At 38.3% G+C, this 20,235-nt stretch overlaps 1 pseudogene; it reads right to left on the bottom strand.

Annotated features, from left to right (window-relative positions):
• Positions 1–1,006: 1,006 nt before the first annotated feature.
• On the bottom strand, positions 1,007–2,175 carry Gm9375 (annotated as a pseudogene).

Here is a 20,235-nt window from a genome sequence, read left to right as displayed (position 1 = left end):
AATGCAACCTTCATGTAAGGTTAAAGAACATTGCTGAAGAGGAAGTTTGATAGGGCTAGAGGAGCAGGAACTCTGCTGCAAGACTAACTGGTAAATATGACAGGGAAGGCATATGTATGGAATCTCAGAAGTATGGCTGCTTAAGCAAGGCTTGAACAATGATACCAGTTGATAAGCCAAAGTGGATGGGGAAAATCACACGATGGTTCTATTTCTAGGTGAAGGGCTTCAAGGAATTACAAAATGGCTAAGAGAAAGAGAATTAGGTATTTCCAGAGCTGAGGACATAAATGTCTACCCATCCCAAGGGGCCAGCCCTAAAATAACGCACCAAAACCAAACAAATAAACCATCAAGCACAAAACAATGACCAAAAAAACCCATAAAATGGACTCAACAGATTGCATTTATGTATTTATTTTCATACATATGCAAGAGTAATTAAACATTAAGAGGTCATGAATTTGAAAAGAAGTAGCAGGGCACTGTTGGAGTTTCTGGAGGGAGGAGAGTGATGTGGAAAAGTGCATTGAAGTTAATTAAATAAAATATAAATTAAAATTAATATATAATTCATGTTTATAAAAATATAATTCTAAAACTTTTTTCAATCGAGGACACGGATATTTCTCACATGCATATTGCTAGGTAAAAGCCAATCTGAAAGGTAGCATACTGTATGATATCAGATATATGGCACTCCAAACACTTGTCAACACCCAGATTGTTTAATGCAAGCAATAAATTCTATACTATAGTCAAAAATATATCAGTACTGGCTAGGCAGTGTTGTACAGGCATGTAATTCCCAACATTTAGAAAAACCACCACACGTTTCTGGTCTACTTAGAATTTCCACGCCTGCTAGAGTTACTATATAATAAAGTCTTTCTCAAAAAAACTATATATACAAAAAAAGTACTTTCTGCTTTGCTAATTTGAAACTGTTCCCATTTCCCTCAACAAAATAATCTATGGGAAAAAAGTACAGCTAAACAAACCCACTAAAACAAAATCATTTTTCAGATAGCTAAGCATTTAGCCAATCCAGCATAAGACCATGAGATACCACAGATGTTCAGATTCAGCAGGGTGTTATTAGAGTGATGGATGCTGATTTGTCTGCAGTCTCCACTCTGCTGGGAGACAGAAGGAAGGGCTTCTGAAGACTGACATTTAGGTTTTTGTTTTGTTTAGCCATTATAGGGATTGCAGAACATTTTTCTTTGCTTCTTCCATTTCCTTCAGATCAGAGTAAAGTCTTGATCTTGTCTAAGGTGGCATATTTGAAAGTAGGGCATTTTTCTTTGTATAGATTCTAGTTTTAAAGTTTCTCATGATCTTCTTGTTGCTGTGAACACATTCAGGACATAGCAAATTATCTTCCACTCCTGGTTCTGGGATAACATAGCTGGTAACAGGAAAAGAAAATTCATCCTTTGGGGAGTGTCTGGAACCCAGGTCCAACTAGCAAGAAATTGCAGGCGAACCCAGGCTTTCTTATCTGCTGGAAGCTGCCTGCCATGGACAACACAGCATTTGAATCCAATGGCTTGTGGTAGAAAGGCCTGTTCATTAGAGGGAAGAGGACATCAATTTGTAGACCCTGGCTGGCCAGCTCTCATGGCAGTCCCTGCCCAGGCTGTAAATGTGGACCCTTTAGGTGAAATGAGAATTTCCAGGATACCACTCTCCTGCTTCCTACTTTGGCAGCTGCTTGGAAGCCCAATTCCTCTGAAGACTATCTTGAGTTCCTTGGGACCGTGATTCATTCTGGCCTCATGGGATGTGTTGTGAATATAACATTCTTGTTTAGAATATGAATGTCTGTGAAGTCTCAAATAAACCTCAACTTTCTTGCCATCCATACTCAAGCTATGATAACAACACCACTCCTGAACAGTGTTCAGGGACACATCATTAATAGGAGGCAGGCTGGGTAGAGGACAGGTGCTTGGTATGGTTCTTGTTCTTGGATGGTGTTTGATTCTCTCATGTCTCACCAGAGAATGGGCTGATGGTTTGTGGTCTATGGTTGAAGAAATATTTGATTCCGTAGGATATTCTGTGTTTGGCTCCTCAGTTAAGTGGGACCAGCATTAAAACCACACTTTCTTCATCCAAGTCTTCCTCAGATTGGTTATTGTTGTAAGTCTCCAGGCTGAAGTATGACATTTTCAGGCAGGCTTGGGAGAAGACAAAGACCTAATTATAAAACTCTTAATACCTGGACCAAAGTAACTTATAAAAGGAAAAGTTTTCTAGCCTTGTGGTTCCAGAGGTTAAATCCATAATAATAGGGAGACATGACAGAAGCAAGGTAGCTGCTGAAAGTCTGAACAGAAGTAGGGCAAGGACATAAAATTTCAAAGCCACTTTCTATACATTATCTTTGTTTTGTATATTTAGTGGTTTTACTATAATATGTATTTCTTTCTAGTCCTATCTATGTAATGTTCTGTATACCTCTTGTACCTGGGTGAACATCATTTTACATTCAAAATTTTTCTGACTTTATTAAAAATATTTTCTATGCCTTCATTGTGGAATTTATCTATGGCCATCATTCACAGATCTGGTATACAAAATATTTTGAATGTTCTATTCATATGATCTTACATTTATCATTGATCATGTCTCAGTCATCTCATTTGTATACATTGTCTTCAAGTCTTAGTGTGTTTTGTCTTCCATGTAATCTATTCTGTTCGTGAAGATTTCAAATAATATTTTATTTGATTTAGTAAAATATTTGCTTCTGGCATCATTTTAATTTGGTTTCTCTTTAGTATTTATATCTCATTGTTGAATTCTATTTACATATCTTGAATTGACTTAATTCACTCTCGTCCCTGTTCTCTTCAAATTAATTCAGGAGATCATTTCTGTCTTAGGCTAATATTGCTGTGATGAAATACCATAACCAAAGAAACTTGGTGAGGAAAGGGTTTATTTTGCTTACAATTTGACATCACTGTTTATCAATGGCTATCAGAGTGGGAACACAAACAGGTAAGGAATCTGGAGGCAAGAAGTCATGCAGAGGCCATAGAGGAGTACTGCTTACTGGCTTGCTCTGGTGTTCCATCTCACTCTCAGATAGAAATTGGTACCAAGAGAGTCAGGTATTGCTGTGCCTGACATGACTATGTGTTCTTGCTAGGCTGTGGAAGGACTTAGGAACTTTGGACTGGAAAATCGATTGAGTGTCCAAAGTTTTGTGAGCTGTTGTGTGGGAGCTTGTAGCATAAGAGTGTTGAGAAAAACTCTATCCTGGGTGGGGTTCACATGTCCTCTATTCTTATGGGCACCCATTTTGTGGTGAAAGTGTGTGCTGCAAGCAGGAGGAGTACCAAAAGCAAGACATCAGCTGGGGTGTACATGCAGGGTGCTAGTATGTGCTGTGGGCAAAGGAAGTGTTTTCATTCCTTGCCAGCTGGAGTAAATGTGGCATGGTTGGAATGTGTACCAAGTTCTCTACCAGATGGAGTGTTGGAAGTTCAGTATGTGCCAAAAGCCTTCATATATGCTCTGGCTTCACAAAACTGGATAGATAGACACAGAGATGTGAAATATTTTACCCTGGACAGGGGCCCCACATCTTCTAGCTTCACTAGTTAGGGTATGTGCAGTGTGGCAGGAATATCCAGAACATGGGCTCTAGTGTTAATTTAGGAATTTTGGATACTTTAAAAAAAACACAGAAATAAGAATATATTTTTATTTTAATCCAAGGTGTTGGAGATGGGGCTGCATCTGATTGACCACCGTAGTTAACTATCATTTGCCTCATGCAAAAGAATGAATTTGGCAGCAGCAGACAGTTTTAACAACTGTGTGATGTTTGGAACTCTGGGGACTTTTCAAAAGGTACATGAATGGCAAGAGTCTGAGAGGCATGGTGGATTGTTGGTTGATTTCTGTTGGTTGTGGTTTGTTAAGTTGTCATGCACAAAGACACAAAAAGAAATTAGATATTTTGGTAGCAAAAATCAAACTTGTCCCAAAGAACTCAGCATCCCTAACCAGCTAGAGGTAGTATAAAGAGAATTTCACTTCCTTTCTATTCTAGCCTTTTTTTCTCTTTCCTATCTAGTGTTAGGGGGTTGAAAGGTTGGAAGAAAAGGGATGGATAAGGGTAGAAGAAAGAAGAACCCACAAAATAGCAAAAAACAGCTACAATGGGCTTTTAACAAATATAATACAATAAAGACATTATTCAAAGTACTAAAAAGAAAACACAAGCAAACAATGACAACAACAAAAAACTCAATTTCCTGACAAGTTACATCTGTCCTGTCTCCTTGGACACCTGATCCTGCCCCTCTTTCCCCCTCCCTCCCAAACTTCTCCCTCCCTCTACCTCCTGTGATTATTTTGTTCTCCCTTCTAAGTAGGACTGAAGCATCCACATTTTGGTTTTCCTTATTCTTGAGCTTCATATGGTTTGTGAGTTGTATCGTGGATATTCTGAGCTTTTTGCCTAATATCCACTTAACAGTGAGTACATACCATGTATGTTCTTTTGTGACTGGGTTACCAACTGAGGGCATCCACTAGAAAGTCCCAGGTGCCAGGAAAGCAAGAGGATCCAAGAACCCAATGGGGATGGCATTAGCTGAAATATCCAACAAAGGGGTTAGGGGAGAGAACCTATAGGGACCATATCCAGAGATTATGAATGGCCCCTGGTTGAGGGATGGGACCACTCATGCATCTCAAAAATATTAGCACAGAATTGCTCCTGTCTAAAGAAAATAGAGGGACAAAGAGTGGAGCAGAGATTGAAGAAAGGTCATCAAGAGACTGGCTCTACCTGGGGATCCATCCCATCTACAGACAACAAACCCAGTCACTATTGCTGATGCCAAGAGGTGCTTGCCCACAGGAACCTGATATAGTTGGCTTCTGAGAGGCTCTGCCAGAGCCTGACCAAACAGATGTGGATAATGGCAGCCAACCATTGGACTGAGCACAGGGTGCCAAATGGAAGAGTTAGGAGAAGGACAGAAGGAGCTGAAGGAGTTTGCAAGCTCATAGGAAGAACAATAATATCAACCAACCAAATCCCCTAGAGCTCCCAAGGACTAAACCACCAACCAAATATTACATATGGAGGGATCCATGACGCCAGCTGTACATGAAGCAGAAGATTGTCTTATCTGGCATCAATGAGAGGGAAGGACCTTTGTTCTGTGAAGGCTCTATGGCCCAGCATAAGGAAATGCTAGGTTGGTGAGGCAGGAGTGGGTGGGAGGGTGGGTGGGGAAGCGGGAGGAGGGGAAGGGATAGGGAGTCTGAGGAGGGGAAACAGGGGAAGAGAATAACATTTGAAATGTAAATAAACAAAATAAGCAAATAAAATACTAACTGAAAAAAGTAAAATAATTGCCATGGTAATTCTAATAATAAGGTAAACAAAACCCACCTCAGGGAAAGAGACAGACACTACTTCAGAGTGAAAGGCAGGAAAACAAATTTCCAGCAAATGGTCCGAAGAAACAAGCTGGAGTAGCCATTCTAATATCGAATAAAATTGACTTCCAACACAAAGTTATCCAAAAAGACAAGGAGGGGCACTTCATACTCATCAAAGGTAAAATCTATGAAGATGAACTCTCAATTCTGAGTATCTATGCTCCAAATGCAAGGCAGTCACATTCGTTAAAGAAACTTTAGTAAAGCTTAAAGCACACATTGCACTTCACACATTAATAGTGGGAGGCTTCAACACCCCACTCTCACCAATGGACAGATCCTAAAAACAGAAACTAAAGAGACACATGCACAATAACCAAAGTTATGAAACAAATGGATTTAATAGATATCTACAGAACATTTTATTCTAAAACAAAAGGATATAGCTTCTTCTTGGCACCTCATGGTACCTCCTCCAAAATTGACCATATAATCGGTAACAAAACAGGCCTTGGCAGATAAAAAATATTGAAATTATCCCTTGCAACCTATTAGATCTCCAAGGACAAAGGCTGACATTCAATAACAGCATAAATAATAGAAAGCCAACATTCACATGGAAACTGAACAACACTCTACTCAATGTTACCTTGGTCAAGGAAGAAATAAGGAAAGAAATTAAAGACTTTTTAGAGATTAATGAAAATGGAGCCACAACATACCCAAACTAATGGAAAACAATGAAGGCAGTCCTAGGAGGAAAACTCATACCTCTGAGTGCCTCCAAAAAGAAACTAGAGAGAGAATACACTAGCAGCTTGACAGCACACCTAGAAGCTCTAGAACTAAAGAAAGCAAATTTACCCAAGAGGAGTAGACTGCAGGAAATAATCCTACTCAGGGGTGAAATCAACCAAGTGGAAACAAAAAGAACTATTCAAAGAATCAACCAAACCAGGAGCTGGTTCTTTAAGAAAATCAACAAGATAGATAAACCCTTAGCCAGACTAACTTGATGGCACAGGGAGAGTATACTAATTAACAAAATCAGAAATGAAAAAGGAGACATAACAACAGAACCTGAGGAAATCCAAAACATCATCAGATCCTACTACAAAAGGGTACACTCAACAAAACTGGAAAACATAGATGAAATGGACAACTTCCTAGACAGATATCAGGTACCAAAGTTAAATCAGGATCAGATTATCGATCTAGACATTCCCATTTCCCCTAAGGAAATAGAAGAAGTCATCAATAGTCTCGCAACCAAAAAAAGCCCAGGACCAGATGGGTTTAGTGCCCAGTTCTATCAGACCTTCAAAGAAGACCTAATTCCAACTCTCCTCAAACTATTCCACAACATGGAAACAGAAGGTACTCTACCCAATTCATTCCATTAAGCCACAATTACTCTGATACCTAAACCACACAAAGATCCAACAACGAAAGAGTATTTCAGACCAATTTCCCTTATGAATACTGGGGCAAAAATACTCAATAAAATCCTTGCTAACCGAATCCAAGAACAGATCAAAACGATTATCCATACTGACCAAGTAGGCTTCATCCCAGGGATGCAGGGATGGTTTAATATACAGAAAACCATCAAGGTAATCCACTATATTAACAAATTCAAAAACAAAAATCACATGATCATCTCATTAGATGCTGGGAAAGCATTTGACAAAACCCAACACCCCTTCATGATAAAAGTCATGGAAAGATCAGGAATTCAAGGCCCATATCTAAACATAATAAAAGCAATCTACAGCAAACCAGTAGCCAACATCAAAGTAAATGGTGATAAGCTGGAAGCAATCCCACTAAAATCAGGGACTAGACAAGGCTGCTCACTTTCTTCCTACTTATTCAATATAGTATTTGAAGTCCTAGCCAGAGCAATTAGACAACAAAAGGAGATCAAGGGGATACAAATTGGAAAGGAGGAAGTCAAAATATCACTATTTGCAGATGATATGATAGTATATATAAGTGACCCTAAAAATTCCACCAGAGAACTCCTAAACCTGGTAAACAGCATCAGTGCAGTAGCTGGATATAAAATCAATTCAAACAAATCAATGGCCTTTCTCTACACAAAGGATAAACAGGCTGAGAAAGAAATTAGGGAAACACCCTTCTCAATAGTCACAAATAATATAAAATACCTCGGTGTGACTCTAAGGAAGTGGAAGATCTATATGATAAGAACTTCAACTCTTTGAAGGAAGAAAGTAAAGAAGATCTCAGAAGATGGAAAGACCTCCCATGGTCATGGATTGGCAAGATTAATATCGTAAAAATGGCTATCCTGCTGAAAGCAATCTACAAATTCAATGCAATCCCCATCAAAATTCCAACTCAATTCTTCACCAAATTAGAAACGGCAATTTTCAAACTCATCTATAATAACAAAAAACCTAGGACAGCAAAAAGTATTCTCAAGAATAAAAGAACCTCTGGTGGATTCACCATACCTGACTTCAAGCTGTACTACAGGTCAATTGTGATAAAAACTGCATGGTACTGGTACAGCCACAGACAGGTAGATCAATGGAATAAAATTGAAGACCCAGAAATGAATCCACACACCTATGGTCACGTGATCTTTGACAAGGGAGCTAAAACCATCCAGTGGAAAAAAGACAGCATTTTCAACAAATGGTGGTGGCACAACTAGCAGTTATCATGTAGAAGAATGTGAATTGATCCATTTTTATCTCCTTGTACAAAGCTCAAGTCTTAGTGTATCAAAGAACTCCACAGAAAACCAGAGACACTGAAATTTATAGAGGAGAAAGTGAGGGAAAGCCTCAAAGATATGGGCATAGGGGAAGAAGAGCAATGACTTGTGCTTTAAGATAAAGAATTGACAAATGGGACCTCATAAAATTACAAAGCTTTTGTAAGGCAAAATACACTGTCAATAAGACCAAAAGGCCACCAACAGATTGGGAAAGAATTTTTACCACTCTTAAATCTGATAGGGGACTAATATCCAATATATACAAAGAGCTCAAGAAGCTGAACTCCAGAAATTCAAGTAACCCCATTAAAAAATGTGGTACAGAGCTAAACAAAGAATTCTCAGCTGACAAATACGGAAAGGCTGAGGAGCACCTGAATAAATGTTCAACATCCTTAATCATTAGGGGAACGCAAATCAAAACAACCCTGAGATTCTCCTTCACACCAGTCAGAATGGCTAAGATCAAAAATTCAGGTGACAGCAGATGCTGATGAGGATGTGGAGAAAGAGGAACACTCCTCCATTGTTGGTGGGATTGCAAGTTTGTACAACCACTCTGGAAGTCAGTCTGGAAACACTCAGAAAATTGGACATAATACTACTGGATGATCCAGCAATACCTCTACTTGTCATATACCCAGAATATACTCCAACTGGTAATAACATGCTCCACTATGTTCTTAGCAGCCTTTTTATAATACCCAGAAGCTGGAAAGGACCCAGATGTCCCTCAACAGAAGGATGGATACAGAAAATATGGTACATTTACACAATGGAGTAATGCTCAACTATGAAAAACAATGAATTTATTAAATTCTTGGGCAAATGGATGTATCTCGAGGATATCATCCTGAGTGAGGTAACCCAATCACAAAAGAAGTCACTTCATATGCACTCCCTGAAAAGTGGATATTGACCTAGAAACCTAGAACACCCAAGATACAATTTGAAATACACAAGAAAATCAAGAAGAAGGAAGACCAAAATGTGGATACTTCATTCCTCCTTAGAATGGGGAACAAAATACCTATGGAAAGAGTTACAGAGACAAAGTTTGGAGTTTCGACTAAAGGATGGACCATCCAGAGACTACCCCACTAGGGGATCCATCCCATAATCAGCCACCAAACCTAGACACTATTGCATATGCCAGCAAGATTTCTCTGAAAGGACCCTGATATAGCTGTCTTGTGTGAAGCTATGCCAGTTCCTAGCAAATACAGAAGTGGATGCTTACAGTCATCTATTGGATAGAAAACAGGGCCCCAGTGGAGGATCTAGAGAAATTACCCAAGGATCTGAAGTGGTCTGCAACCCTATAGGTGGAACAACAATATGAACTAACCAGTACCCCCAGGCCTCATGTTTCTAGCTGTATATGGAGCAGAAGATGGCCTAGTTGGCCATCATTGGGTGAGAGGCCCCTTGGTCTTGCAATCTTTATATGCCCCAGTACAGGGGAAAACTAGGGACAAGAAGTGTGTGTGGGTGGGTAGGGGAGCAGGGTGGGGGGAGTGTACAGGGAATTTTCGGGATAGCATTTGAAATGTAATTTAAAAATATCTAATAAAAATAATAAATAGAAATAAGGTAACCATTTTTTTATGTTCTTAAAATTGGTGAGTTCCAGTCATGCATTCAGGTGTGTAGAACTTGTGATCATCTTTATATGCTTTGTAGTGTAAAGCCTGTGCTGGACAAACATCTGATGTCCATCAGATCTGTCTTCATTTTAGTCATTCCCTTCTGTGTGTACTTGCAGGCCTCTATTGTCTGTGGGGTAGACATATTTTCCTTTCCTCCTACTCACCAGATCATGTTCCCTGAGTGTTGAATGTTCTATATAGGAGGTGTCTCCTACATAGATTGTGAAAGGAAAAAGCGACCACAATACTGGAAATGGTACAAGTGAATGACTTTTCTTTGTGTTTCCAAAACCTACTTAGAATTAACCACTCAACTAGAGAGACATAGTTGTAGATGCCAAGTACTATGCAGGTGGTTTGGAGTTTTGAGATAGTACAGCAGGGCGTAGCAGATAGGTGGCAGTGGGGATTGATTTAGCCACTGTCCTCACATTCAGGCTATTAAATGCCAGAGTTATTTTCAGTGGCTGAGGTTGTCTTATGGCCACAGAAGTTAAGGCTTCATTTCTCTACCCATTGCCTGAGCCAAGGTGTCTAACATGTAATTTTTGACATTTCAGAATCTGTTCTTTGTACTCCTTAGTGCTGCTCCCTGAGCCACCAAGAACAGTAGCAAGCATGGAGTAAAGCCAGCCAGTAAGCAGCAGTCCCTCATGGCTTTATCGCCTTGGGATTGTGACAGGTTAAATTAGACTTTTGCACTACTGATTGGTTCCTGTTTCATGACTAGAAGTAAACTAGCTTAATTTTTCTTAGCAAAATTTTAAAACATTTCAAATTAAAGTATAATTGCATCACTTTCCCCTTCCTTCCCTCCCCTTGGCTCCTCTGAACCACTCTCTGTTGAACCTCTCTCATGTGCCCCTCAAATTGATAGCCTCTTTCTCTTGGATTATTATTGTCACACACACATACCTAATATAACTAATTTCTAAGCTGAAAGCTCCCTCGAAATTATATCTAGCTCTAACATATACAGAATAGCAAATGGGATTTTGCTCTCTGATTGACCTGTATGTCAGAGGAATCACTGTCTCACCAAACTCAGAACTAGTTGTGAATTATGAAGCTTTTAGGAATTATAAGACTTCTGACTTTTTGTCAGAAGTGCCTGGCTCACTGTTTGAATGATATTTTGGTTTCCTATACTCTACAAGGAGTTATATGATGTTTTTGATTTGTCGTATTTTTTTTTTAAAATCTCTTCTCTTTAACTCTGAACATTTTTTCTTTTCTTCTATTTTTTTCCTATTCTGTTGATAGCCTTATGAATTGACTTTTTCTCTTTTTCTCCCTGGAATAAAATTGAGTCTACAGATGATACTCCAAGAGAAAATAATTACAAGCACAGTTTCTCAGAACTAAAATGGTAAGGGTTTTATTTTCACAAAAATATCTCCTATGAGTTCTCCAATGAGTGTTATTCGGTATATTTGTTTTGTTAAATTGAAAATACCATTTCCTCTTAGAAATTCTGTGTACTGCTGGACCATCATAAACAAGGTGAAGGCTCCTGATGGATTTCTACATTTTAAGCCACCTCTCACACACAAAAAAATTCCTTCTCTTTTAGAAATGTCTCATTTTCTTGTTTAGTTTGTTTTATTTTGCTTTTGAGAGAATTTTGCTGTATAGCTCAGACTATCCTTGAATTTGCCCTTCTCTTGTCTCAGACTCTCGAGTACTTTGATTATACACATATGCCACAATGCTTCAGAAAGAGTTTGAGTTCCTAATATAGTAAGTGAATGAAAGGTTTTTGGTTTGAAGTTCCAGGTGGAACTAAGGCAAATTATGCTCTTGAGTAATATACAGAGTAAATTTTCTATAGAGTTGTCATCAGCTAGGATCATCTGGGGAGAGAAAAATCTCAATTAAAGAATTACATCATTCTATTGGTCTGTAGGCAACTCTATGAGAGCATTGTCTTCTTTACTGATTTATGTAGGAGGACTCTGCCTACTGCAGGTGGTGCCTCCTTGGGCAGGTGGTCCTTGATTGCACAAATGAGCAAGCTGAGTGAGCTAGGAAAAACAAACCAATAAGCCTTCTTCCGTGATCGACTTCAGTTTCTACCTAGAGATTTCTGCTTCAGTTCTTGTCCTAGCCCAAGCCCAAACAGTAATTATACTAGATTGCTGATTCAGATTACATGGAGAAGATTAGAATGCTGTTCCATAGTGGAAGGAGGAATATGGGTGCAGTGTAGGAGATAGTTTAGGGCATCACTTGCTGTTTCTATACCCTGTGATTAAGGATAATGGGAAACCATAACAACTTAATCCAGTCATGACGATAAATGATCTAGACCATCAGGAACAAAGATGTGGATCACACTTCTCAGTGAAGAACCAAGAGTCTATGCGGTGTTTGCTGTGAGTGGAATATAAAGTGGATAGTAGGGGAAGCCAACTATAAAGACCAGCTAAGTTATACTTGTAAAAGCAAACATTGTGATTGCTGTGTTTCTGTCTTATTTTGTTAAGACTATGTTTGTACAAATATACACATATAATAAGCAGATATTTGCATTTATTTTTTTCTTTACTATTTAATGTAATATCAATTGAGATAATACTAGCAGTTAACTATTTTGAAGTTATCATTTAATTATTAAATACTAAAATATAAGTATTACTCTAATTTTAGAGGGGTATAGAATTTGACATCTGTTATGGGGAAAAAGTTATATATTTTGTTTCCCATCATTACATCATGTAGGAAAGAATTATGAGATTATTATCATTACCTAGAAAGTAAACACAAAGTAGGAAAATGTGGTTAACCTTCAAGTTAACAACAGTTGGACACATGATTTTATCTTGGTTGTCAATTTGAATCGGTATGGAATTAACTAAAATGCACAGTTCTGAAAGTGTTTGTGATGACATTTTCAAAAAGGATTAATGGAGGAAGATCTTCCCCAAGAGTTGTTGGCCTAGATGTAATGAGGACCAAGAAAAAACAAACAAACAAACAAACAAACAAACAAACAAAATGAAAGCAGTGTTTCTTGCCCTCAACTCTTACTTGCAAGTGTACCTACCCGTTTGTCATTACCAACACTAATGCTATGTTTTACCCAGTTTCTTCATCCTTGCAATGTGACCTGAAAACCAGTGGCTTTCCAGGATTCTTATAGATCTGTATCTACTGATTGGCATGAGTGAGGCTTCTAGCCTCATGGACTGAGCTGGTACTGAGTTCTCACCTTCTCTAGTGTCCAACTTCTATTGTGCATGCTACACTTTAAAATGTGCAGTCATTCTGTCAGTTTGGTTCCTCCAGGTAGGAACCAATTGATATAGAAGGCCTTAAATAAATGGGGCCTTCTAGTATCCCTGGCACTGTTTTCTCTTTACCTCCTGTGTATTTGAAGGGACCAGTCTCAGAAACACATAGCTGTACACCTTTACAATGCAAAATGCTTAAAGCTATTTTCTCCTTAGCTATTTGTGATAGATACCATTGCCCTCTTCCCACATACAACATGGAAACTTGATTTCTTTGTGGACTTTGCTCCACAAGGAAGTCTTGCTTGATCACCTTAAGCCTCCTTGAATAATTCTTGCTATGCAAGATATAATTGGTGTGCGCATTGCTCTGTTGATTTATCATCATGCCCTGTTCTTTTTCCTGTAATGTACAATGATTTCCATTTGTAGCAAGATTATCGAGCCCCACTCCCGATGAATCTCCTTCTCCACGTTCCTAGCTAGCTTTGAGTTTGAGTATGCTTTTGAGCCTATGAATCCTAATCTGGCTTAATAGGTTTCTATTTTCCTAGATACTAAGATTCTTCATAAGTGTTTATAATACACATGCACACACATATATAGATATATAGATATATAGATGATATATAGATAGACATATAGACATATAGACATATAGACATATAGATATATAGATATATAGATATATAGATATGAGAGAGAGAACTAGGCAATGAATGTAGCGAAAATTATATAGATATAAATGAAATGAGATGATTTTTTTCCATTGCTACTACCAACAATGAAACATAGTTTTGTAAAGAAAAAGCTAGTAAGCCATGTGGATGACTTTCAATGAAAAAGCTATCTTGCCTTGCTGATTAAACATAAAATCATTCTGTTCTCCATAAACCTATAAAACAGAACCTAACTATATAAATCAAAGACGGACTTTGTCTTTAAGGTTAATGGTTCCCAGACTTTCTGAAAATGTCAATTTAAAAACTCCAATCTTCAAAATAAGGTTTATAGTCACTACCATTTAATTAAGGGAAGAACATCTCAACACTTCTGGGCATGTAGCTTAGTGGAACAATGCATTCTTTGTTTTCATGGTTGACTAGTTTCAACATCAAATATACTGAAACAAGAATAAATTATGTATTCTTTAAAAACTATTGCAAGAAGAAAATAATCTCAGATTGATAACATTTTGTTTTCTAGAAATATCACACTGAGGCACATGTTTTATATGTATTGACTGGGGCGACTGACACTCTGAGCCACAAAGACAGGCACTTGGAAATCTTTTTCTGAAAATTATAGTAATAAATGTTAATACCTATCCATGCCAGGTGATAATTGGTAGGTTTCTTTGCTCATGTCAAATTCTTTTGCAGTCTCTTTGATCTTAGCATACTACCTACATATAACATTGTATGTTATATATATTATATGGTATATTACATTTCTGTTTGCATTTATTATAATACACACTTTGGTGGCATTGTCATAGACTTTTCTTTCCCTATGTTGGAGGCATACCTTCTGATTTTGACAGAGAATATGCGCTATGCAACAGTTAAATAGCCTTTTCTGCAGGCTGGCTGTGCATCCTCCCAGTGCTTCAATATCTCTCCCTTAGAATACAGGATCATTGTGTTCCTAGTATCTTTCTTCTGATACAAAGCAAATCCATACTGACTTTGGCAGTACATACTTCCAGTAGGAAGTAAATCCGGAATGATTGAGAGAAAGAGATGCCAAGGATGACTAAGTGGGAAGACACTGTATTTTAAAATACCTCTTGCTTTGCATTTTCTCCCAACCATGGGATGTTTCATTATACTTGCCAGCCCATATGGAGAGGATAGATGCACCAAATTGTGATAATCACCAATCATATCAATTAAGGTGGGAAAGAGTGTGGACAGCCCATTGGAAAAGTCTAAATATCTCCAGGACAATGGGGACATGGCCAACTTCCTTGTTATCTCCCCCCCACACACACACACAAGAAGTACTCCTTTAATATGTAATCTTTTAAAATTACAACCATTAATAACAATAAGTTACTCCCATAGTTTCCCTCTTGACTTTGTCTACACTTTCTTTTAATTTTCTTCTTGCATTGTTACTATTTTCATTCTCATAAGAATATACCATTTAGAGTGAACAGCAGCATGAGGAATTTTATGTAGCTGTTGAACTTCAAAGATGCTTGAGACTCATTATTGCTGAGTGAGATTTTTAAATGTTAATTTTTTAGTAGATATTTTCTTCATTTACATTTCAAATGCTATCCCCTTTCCTAGTTTCCTCTCCGAAAGTTCCCTATACCCTCCCCCCTGCCCTGCTCCCCAACCCACCCACTCCTGCTTCCTAGCCCTGGCATTCCCCTATACTGGGGTATATAATCTTCGCAGTGCTTTAATAGCCGTACAGAAAGGAGTGAGCTTAAGGTGAACCTGTAGATTCCTGTAGCCAGGAAACTGGAAGCCTAGCTCAATGAGCTGGAAGAGACCTGGTATTACCTCAAGACCTTTAGTTAGAGTTCAAAAAATTGAGCCCAGGAAGGCACAAAAAGACCAGAGGGACCCATGCCACTATGTCCTGGACATAGTCATCTATGGTCCAAGCTATAAGTCCAAGCCCCACTACCTGATGCTATAGAGACCTAAGCACCATAGATACTGCATAAAGCTGCTCTTGACTTCTCTGCACAGAGGTGATGGACCATGTCTAACTTTCAGTGCCAATGGCCAGACCTTGGCCAGAATTTTGAGCCAACACTTAAAACCTTGAACAGAATCCCTAGAAAAACCCTTCCTGTCTAGAAATTTGCTAAATCCCCTCATAGTGTGTATGTGTGTGTTTGTGTATTTATGTGTTTGTGTGTATATGTGTGTGTATGTATGTATGTATGTATGTATGTATGTATGTATGTATATCTTGCCATTTCTGATAGATACCTTAGTATCTTGGCTTTGGCACCTCAGCTAGTGATTGTTAGCACTCTGCTCCACTTGCTTAAGAAATATAACATGTTCCTAGCAAATAACACAAAATCTCACAAAAATGGAAAGGAATGATTATACAATTTTATATGACTTGTAGTCTTATACTATCACTCAAATGCTATTGAAAATTATTAATCTCAGATATAAGAGAACATATGTGTTATTCATAAATTATTAAGCTGATAGAGGAACATGTATATTATTTTCTATGTATGTGGTTTATGTTCATGTGTGTTTGTGTGTGTGTTTGTATGTTTGTAATTCATGTTGCAACAGAGGTCTATATAAAGGTCTTCTTGATCATGCCGTACCTTGCTTTTGGAGGCAGGGTCTCTCACTGAGCATGAAACTTATCAATGTGGCCAAGCTGGCTCCAAGTTCCTCCTTTCTGCTTCTTCTAAAGTAGGTTTATATACATGTATCTTCATACCCACATTTTTCTGTGGGTTTTTGGAACTTACTTACATCCTTATGCTTGCCTAACAAGCAGTTTATTAATTAAACTGTCTCACCAGCCCTTACAAATATGCCTTATTACTATGCCCAATGTAGAGCACTTATATTAGGCACACAATAATAAATCTGAATGAAAATTGGTGGAATAAACTTGAATAAGTGCCAGACAAAAATCTTTGATGAATAAATTATTTGATAAATAAACATAAAAACTTGAATGTTATTTAAGGGGAAAATGGTTGCCCATGGAGCTAACCCTACAATGCCTTTCAGTCCAACAACCAAAGAATCAGGTATAGATAACTGAGGTAATAATAGTGCTTTCACCAAACACCTAGTATATGCATTCTGGGCCATCTTTTTTTCATGTCATGGTAAGAACTGAAGAGCCTAGTTAAGGTGGAAACTTGTATTATAAGACTAATTCAGGAATGGCATTAACACATTTAAGCAGCCCCAAAAGTAACTGGCTACTTAGTTCAAAGTAGTGTTTGTAGGGTTTCCTGAGGGTTTGAGTTGGTGAATGCTTTTTGTTTTTCTTGTTTTGTTTTGTTTTGTTTTGATTTCAAGACAGGGTTTCTCTGTGTAGTCATGGCTGTCCTGGAACTCACTCTGTAGGCTAGGCTGGCCTAGAACTCAGAAATCCACCTGCCTCTGCCTCCCAAGTGCTGAAATTAAAGGTGTGCTCCACCACTGTCCAGCTATGGTGAATGCTTACTTGTTATTATTAACATTGCCTTCATAAGTCTCATTCAGATCCTATAATTCTTTCAAACCTCTGCTTCCTCAGTGTCCCAAATCCTCTTTCTTATCTGATCTATCTGAATCCCATCCCTAAAGCATGTTTCTGTATTTTCTAACCCCACTCATCCTTTTATGCAGGGCGTAACTCAAATACCAGAATCTTGTCTTATTAGGTTTATAGAATAGGGTCTGCCTGGTAAAGAAAGGCCTTCTAATCTGTGATTCCCTGAGAAACAGATTTTCCCCACCTTTCCTAGTCCACTTAGAGTGCTCATGTGCAATCTCATCTAAGTACAAAATATTGGGGGGGGGGTTGTTTTGTCTTTTTTTTAAATCAGTTTTATGAGTTCCAAATTTCTTACTTCATACCTCGCTTCTTTTTTCACTTCTTGCAATCCCATGCATCCTCTGGAAACTTATACAAATTCAGTGATTCCCTGGAAATTACACATACCCTTTCCTCACATTCTGGGACAGCTGGATACAGAGATGTGCCAATCTGAAGTAACTTAACACTGTAACTTCCCTCACTGTGGCAAGAGGGGGATTCATAGTGATGTTATTTATCTTCATGTTCATAAATGAATAATGATCAACAAGTAATTTTTGTCTTGCTTCGAAAATCCCTGTCAGTACTCCATGACTAATCAGTCCCAGTGTAAGAACTATATAATTTCATCTCACACATTCCTATAAATTATACAAGTAAAACCATAAAATAAACATCCTCAGCAACTAAATGGGAAAAGATCCTTCATTGATGTACAGTAGCAGCTGATGATGGTGTTATGCTATTGATAAACAGGATGCAAATACACAACCCTGATCTAATGGGGTAGTGAACATATCTCAGCTTTCAGATGTGGAATTTGAGGAAACAAAGGCTAACTAAATAAAAAAGAGCAAAGACTATTCTGAGCATTATGTATCAGGAAAGACAGACATTGCATTTCCATTGGGCAGATACTAAAGGAAGAGGAATGGGAAATTAATATTATGAAAAGATTATAGGTCTAGGAGTATTCTTATTGTCAGCTGTTTACCTGAAGAGAGTTTTGGTAAGATAACTAGAGGCAGGTTGTGTAACTGGTCAGATACATGCATATAGTTGTAGTCAGCTCTAAGTTGGAAGTGAGTACAACCCAAAAGAAGCTTCTCTAATTAATTAAGGCTTGGTGGGTGAAGCTCATTGTCATGACTGCTAGACTGTCAACAATCCAGCTCCCCGTAAGTCTGCACAAAGCAGGATGGCTGTGTGTGTGTGTGTGTGTGTGTGTGTGTGTGTGCGTGTGCGTGTGCGTGTGCGCGTGCGCGTGCGTGTGCGTGTGTGTGTGTGTGAATATTGCCTGGTAAGTCTATTTAGTAAAAGTTTTTTGCCTTGAGAAAGGGGGGGGAGTTCCCTCACTCTGTTGCCTAGGCTAGACTCAAACTTGCAATGAAGTTCAAGCTAACATCAAAGTCACAGTTAACATCGTGATTTATCATGTCTAGTACAAGAATTAAGAGCATGCTCCACCATTTCTGGCCATGCACACTAAAAAATGTTCTGTGATAATCTTGCATTATCTAGGTTGTGATTCTTCTGGAGCAAGCACAGGCATATACATGTGTGTGTGTGTGTGTGTGTGTGTGTGTGTGTGTGTGTGTGTGTGTGTGTGCCAGCTAGTTTGTATGCAAGAGGTTAAGGATCTTTTATTCCCACGTTTAACTATGTTTTTGAAGCCAATTTGGAGACAAAGTTGCAAAACATCTATTTTCCATTCTTCAATAGATTTTAGGCAAAAGAAAGACAGTTTGAGGGATTACTGCTGTACAGAATGGAAGTGCTAGGAACTGGTGTGTGGTCAGTAATCCCAATAATATGATGTGTATCTATGTGTGAAAAACACACAAAAAAATAAGGCATCAAGACTGGGCCCAGTACAAATGAAAACTCATGACCCTTTGATCAAAAATATTAAGAATTTTCTTGGTATACTGGTTCCTGCTTTTAATCCAAGCCCTTGGGAAACTTAAGCAGAAGAAATTACTGCAAGACTGAGGTAAGCCTGGGTACAGAATGAGTTACAGGCCAATTTAGTTACAGAATGAGTCCCGTCTCAACAAAACTAAAAAATATATCAAAATATAATTCTATGAAAGGGTAGCAGATTGCTGATGTAAGAACAAGATCCTATATGTTGTTGTCTAGCTAGCACACTCTCAATGAAAATAATTCAGCAGAGTGTGCACCAAGTGCCATACATAGCAGGTAACAGAGGTTCCACTCAGCTTAAACACCTACCAGCATAAAAACCCAGGAACAAGCATGGTGAAGATGACCTCTGTGGTATTCTTCTCGTAAGTGTGGACCTCCTGAGATGTTTAGGTATCTGTTATGGTATCAGGATTTCTACTCAGAAGTGTATGGAGACAACTCAGAAGGGTAACAGTGAATCTCACTCTTGGGTAAAAATTTGTTTACCTCTGGAGTTCTCCTAGATGTCACTTAATGATATAGGGACTGCTCATAGTTATTATGAGAGGTGTGACAAGAACAAAGATGAAATCTTAGGTTTAAATCAGAGGAAGTAAGCCATGGTTTAGTTTTCCTTACAACCCTACACCTACCTAAAACAATCTCAGTGACTTCCTTGTATTTTCTTTTTGTTCTGATGATAGTACTCTTTGTTTCTTGAATGATTGTGTGTGTGTGTGTGTGTGTGTGTGTGTGTGTGTGTGTGTGTGGTGTGTTTGTGTGTGTGCATACATGCATGGATATATTGTGGTATATGTCTCAGGTTTCTCTGTGTGTGGGTGTGTGCACCTGTCCACATGCAGATAGAAATGAACTCAGGAAATTCAGTATTTTTCCCCTGCCACTTTGTACCTTAAAATTTTTTTTAACATTTCTATTTTTTTTCTTTAGAAGAAGCAAGTTGTATATGGGGGGAGGGGGTTAAATGCTTTATAGACAAGAAAAAAACAGCAATAGAACAAACATA

This window comes from Mus musculus, chromosome 7 (genome assembly GCF_000001635.26).
Source record: "Mus musculus strain C57BL/6J chromosome 7, GRCm38.p6 C57BL/6J".
NCBI lineage: Eukaryota > Metazoa > Chordata > Mammalia > Rodentia > Muridae > Mus > Mus musculus.
The sequence above is the reverse complement of the archived record's forward strand: the minus strand, read 5'-3'. Positions and strand labels throughout refer to the sequence as shown.